Here is a 5,681-nt window from a genome sequence, read left to right as displayed (position 1 = left end):
CCTAAAACAGATTACTTTGTTTACAAGCAACTAAAAAGATTCTGCACAGACAGAATTAATGCATTTAAGATCAAAAGAGAATTAGTGATTGGGGACAGATCCTTTGGCTTATTGCTATCAGTGTAAAAGTGAGTTTCATTTGCCTTCTTGACAGAGCCAAAAATCCGGCAACTCTCTAAGTTTCACTTGCACTTTACTTCTGATGGAATTAAAACACTTCCTTCTTAGAGATGGATGAACTGTCCTTCTGATAAACCCTGTAGAGTTCTTGTTTTGCTGTCTCTAGTTGTCTTATCAAGTAACTGTTCTCTGTTTGACCCACTTTAGTTTTCAGTGCATTCAGTTCTTGGGGAAGGTATTCCACTGCCTGTTCTAAAGTGTCCGTCATCTTTCCCATTCTATTTCCATTCATCATCTATTTCCCATTCTTGCTCTGTTTCTTCCTGGTACTTCTCTAATCCCTATATGCAGGATATTTTTTTCTCCAAGACTTGTATGGACTTGTTGTCATGTCACTGTCTTCTTAAGGGTTTACCCCTATGTTTCTCTCCAACCAAGTTATTTCTTTAAGGTATTTGGAGTTTTCCTTGGTTTGTTCATCTCTCTTGTCTTCGTATCTAATGTGCTTGTGCTCTGCAACTAAATAGTATGAGCAAGGTCAACCTGGTCCTGAGTATGGTGACCTAAACTAGTCTTCTCCTTCAAGGGGCTCCAGGGTTGCTCCAGTACTAGATTCTACCTGGAGTTTCCATCTTGACACAGGGTTGGGGGAACCCCACCTTGCTATGAATTCTTTCTGGGATCCTTCCCATCTACTGCTTGGCTCAGAGGATATCCCCATGCTCAGCTCCCACCACAAGTTTTGGAAACTACTCAGGTTAGATTTTGCCTAAGGCCTTTCTCCCACAACTGGGACCAAGCAGGCCCTTAGCACCCTTCTAGATACCACTTGGAAATCCTCAGCAGGAGGGATGCGGAGAATCAAAATCTTGTGGAAATGAAGGTTGAAAACTAAAAATAAATAAATAAACTCTGGGGGAAAAAAAATATATGCACACATACACAAAGAAGAATTAGGTCTACCTCTGATGTTGTGAATGTGTGTAAATGGTAGAATGGTGCCCTCCACAAAAAGAGGATGTTTGTGGGAAAGGCAAGTTTAGGGAGAAATGTTGTATTTCTGGTGGCCTGTTCTGTTTGGGAAATAAGTTTGAGTTGGCCACATGGAAATGTTTGGCAGGAAGTGGAGGTCAGGAATGAGAATATGACCGTATATAAATATTTTGGAGTCATACATGGGATCCCAGGGCTAAAAAGGACTCTAAAGGGCAAATAATTCCTACCTCAGAAAGAGTGCCAAATGTAATATGCTTGAGAAGATGAGTATGCTTACAGAAGCCACTAGGTGGCAGTGGAACAACAGGCAGTCTGAGCTATAAATCACCCCTTAGCTTGAGCAGGGGACCAATTCATTCTCTACTCCCTTCACAGAGGAACTGCTTTCTTTCCCATTCCTCCCTCCCTTTCATGGGGTGAAGATTTCAAAGCAACAAACTCCTAACTCCCCTTCATATATGACTTTACTTTCAAACCCAGTGCTCAAAAACAAACAAATAAACAAAACCCTGCCCCTGCTTCACTCTCTTACTTAACCATTCCAAGGTCCCAGATCTGCTTCTGACTGTGGAGAACACCACCATTATCCTTGGAAGATCCCTCCACTCCTGCTGCCTGACTCTTGCTTGTGAGTTTCTCCCAGAACCACCATTTTGAGGAAAGATATTGATCAGCCATCCTTCATTCCTCTCCTGGATCTGCTTCTGACTCTGGACTTTGGGACTACCTTCCCCCACCTTTTCAGCTTCCTTCTATGTGTTTTCCCTCTGATGAAGTCTAATTATGTGGCTCAAACTCCATTCAGTGTTCACTGGCCACTCCATATGCAAATGGATTTGTTGGCTCTATTTTAAAATCTTCTAAAAATTGTATTTGCTTCCTCTTTAGGTCCATTCTCCCCATTCTCACTGCTCAAATTTAAGTAAACAGAATGAGCACAGATTCATATAGCTATTTGTTTTTAAATAATATGTTGTCACACATTCAGAGGAAGCTTAAAATAGTACTGCCTAAATAGATAACAGTTCTACGTGCAGGTGCATGATCTGTACCAATAAGGGTTGTTGGTACAAAAGGGAGTAGAAGAAGAAATTTTGTCATTTGTGATTTTGTAATCGACTTTACCTCTCCATTAGGGGAATGCATACAACAAGGTGAGATGGACAAAAGGGGAGGGGATCTCAACTCCTGGAAGGCACAGTCAAGACCCCCCCAAGTGGGTCTCACCAATAAAACCGTGTTCCCACCTATCAGAGTGTCAAAATGCTCTGCTTTTCATTGTCATGCTACTGGATCTTAGGGAACCTCTTCAGTGCTATGGTCATGGGGAACTATAAGTTGACCACTCTAGCTCAACCCATGATGGAAAAGTTTCATATAAGGACCCTACCTACTATCCTGGATACAGTCCCTGCCATTCTCCACCATCCAGAAGGTCAAAGTCACTGAGGTAGCCGAATTCCATTGTTGTGTCATTTTGGTCATATCTGACCCCATTTGGCGTTTCCTTGGTGGATACTAGAGTGGTTTGTCATTTCCTCCTCCTCCCCATTTCACAGATGAAGAAACTGAGGCAAACAAGGTTAAGTGACTTGCTTAGGGTAGTAAATATTTGAGCATGGATTTGAACATAGGAAGATGAGTCTTCCTGACTCCAGGCTCTGCACTCTCTACTCTATGTGACACCTAGCTGCCCTCCAGAAGCTGACCCAGACATTTGTTAGGCTCCTCATTATGACATTCTCACTCATCTCTTAGAGGAATGAATGTTTCATGCAAATACACGCACATATGTGCCCATTCTTGTTTATTGAATACACACCCACACCACACAAACACAGCCTTAGACCTATGGGTCTAGGTTGGGAAGAGAAGCACCTGGAAATTCAGGACCATACCCTACATACAGACAGTCTTTGCCACTCTGGCTTTTCTTGGAGAAGTGTGTGCCAGGCCCAAGCTTCCTCCCACCCCCGAACCAATCATGACTTCAGCAAGATTCTCCAGGAGCTCAGCCATATGTAACCTGGACAATTGGTGTTCCCCAAACCTTTAAGGCCAGATAAAAAAGCAAGACTTTGTTGATAAGAGACATAAGCAGAGCCTTTTCTCTTTTCACAAATTTTCTCGGGTGGCTAGGTGGCACAGTGAATAGAGCACCGGCCCTGGGGTCAGGAGGACCTGGGTTCGGATCTGGCCTCAGACACTTAACACAAAAAATAGCCATGTGACCTTGGGCAAGTCACTTAACCCCAACTGCCCTCCAAAAAGCAAAAACAAAAACAAACACAAATTTTCTCTATCACATTTCCTTATGACAGCCTCAACTTATCCTGTGCAAGAAAAGCCTTGCTGCTAAAGATCACTCTCTCTACCAAGGGGAGCACTACTTCTGAACATCATGACTTCCTGCCTTTCCTAGATGATGGAACTGATGGGACATGAAGACTCAGCATAGCCCACATGGAATATTGGAGGCAGGCATATTCTAGTACTAACTTAGCTGTGTTAAGTCCTTCATTAGTCTCCACTTTAAATATTTGCATTATGTATTAAATCTCATGGGGCAGCAAGACGGTGCAGTAGATAGAGCATCTAGGCCTGGAACCAGGAAGACCTGAGTTCAAATCTGGCCTCAGATACCACCTAGCTGTGTGACCCTGGGCAAGCCACTTCATCTTGTTTACCTCAGTTTCCTCATCTGTAAAATGAGTTGAAGAAGGAAATTGAAAACCACTTTAGCATCTTTACCAAGAAAACCCCAAATAGGGTCACAAAGAGTCAGACATGACTGATTGACTAAACAATGACAATTGAATCCTATGTCTTATGATAGATGGAATTCCAAAACACTTTGACTTTGGCCTGATATCCATACAACTTCTCAGAACTTCTCTGTGTTATTTAATACCTTGACTCATCATTTGAATAGAGTAAGAACAATAAATTTTTTTATTTCAATTCTTTATTTATATGGAAACTGCATACTATTGAATCTCCATTTTGTCTTTTTCTTCTCAGATCACATATGGTACAGGGGGAGACTAGGGCCTGTGGTTAATTAGCATAGGTTCTTCACTCTAGCAATGCAGGTCAACAACTTCTCTGCTGCTTATGTTTTAGAGACCTACCTAGAGGACTGAGAGGTTAAGACTTGCCCAGACTCGAACAGCCAGGATGTGTTAGAGGAGGACCTTAAACCAAGCTCTTTCAGACTTTAAGACCAGCTTTCTATTCACAAACACACACACACACGCATACATGCACACATACACACACTCTTTGTTATAAAGAATGATTTTTCTGCTGTGAGACCTTGGGCAAGTCACTTAACCCCAATTGCTCCTCCAAAAAAAAAAGAATGATTTTCTGGGAAGGAAAGATAGAAAAATATAGGGGGAAAGGTTGTTGATGTGAAGATAAAAGACTTAATAAAATCCACTTTTTTAAAGAATTCAAGATTTCCTTTCTTTAGCAAACTGTCAAATGCAAAAGATTTTGGAAAAAAATTATCAGATGTCTTACTCACTGGGTGAAAAGGTAGGAGTGGTTACTAATCCCAGTGAAAGAAAAGCTTTCAGAAAGTACAGACAACTGGAACCATGGACCCAGGAGTTCTTTCAATTTCGTTACTTAAAATTCTTTGATTTAGAATTCTAAGTAGTTCCATTTCTCCTTCTGGATGGTCAACATGGAAGGTTACATTATACACAGAATAATTTATCAGAGGTTAAGGAGATTTCTGTAAATTTATGCAATGGTGTATATGACTGAGTCAAGAATCTGAACCCTCCTTTCCAGGAAAAGGGTAGCTTTGCAAATGTCATCATAGATTCAATTCTGTGAATTTTTAATTTGGTACAAGTTAAAGTGATAGCAAAATTAGACTTGATGAAACCAAATGGAGAAACGTCATCCTGGCTTAGATGAGCTAAAATATGCCTCCCATGGCATTTTGCATGGACACCTAGTTTCATGTGTGACATAGGATGGGTGGTGGGTGCTAGATATACATACAGCAGCACTGTCAGAGATCCATCTACCTCCACATCACTCATTCTCCTGGTTTCTGTCCTCTATTGTCCAGCCTACCAATTAAATATATAATGTATTAATTAATATAGCAAAATATATTTATCACTATAATATATTGTATATTCTATTAATAATATTATATAACATAATATATAATTAATGTAAAAGTGATTTATTCAGGAACGGGAGTATATTATAAAATTTGGCCCCCAGATGGTGCTCTGACTTCACATGATTTTGCAGTCCCACTTTCCACTATCAGTGATGGCTGCATTAAAATCTAAGAGTATGACTTGAAATGTGCCTGTTTTTTTAAAAATACGACATCTTCATCTTTGCTCTAAATTCCAATTTTCACATTTGGAAACTTTCCTTCTCATTCATATCCCCTTGTTCAGAAGGTTTAATAATTTAATGTTATATGCCCCAGTAGAATGTTAGGTCCCTGAGGACTCATGCTTTTGTATTCCCAGGGTTTAGCATAATATCTTGTATACAGTGAGGTTTAATACATCCTTCTGGTTGGATTT

Source organism: Petaurus breviceps, unplaced genomic scaffold, assembly GCF_028583685.1.
Source record: "Petaurus breviceps papuanus isolate PSGF00001 unplaced genomic scaffold, PetGlider_PUasm1.0 180, whole genome shotgun sequence".
NCBI classification, from domain to species: domain Eukaryota; kingdom Metazoa; phylum Chordata; class Mammalia; order Diprotodontia; family Petauridae; genus Petaurus; species Petaurus breviceps.
Note: the sequence above shows the minus strand (reverse complement) of the source record.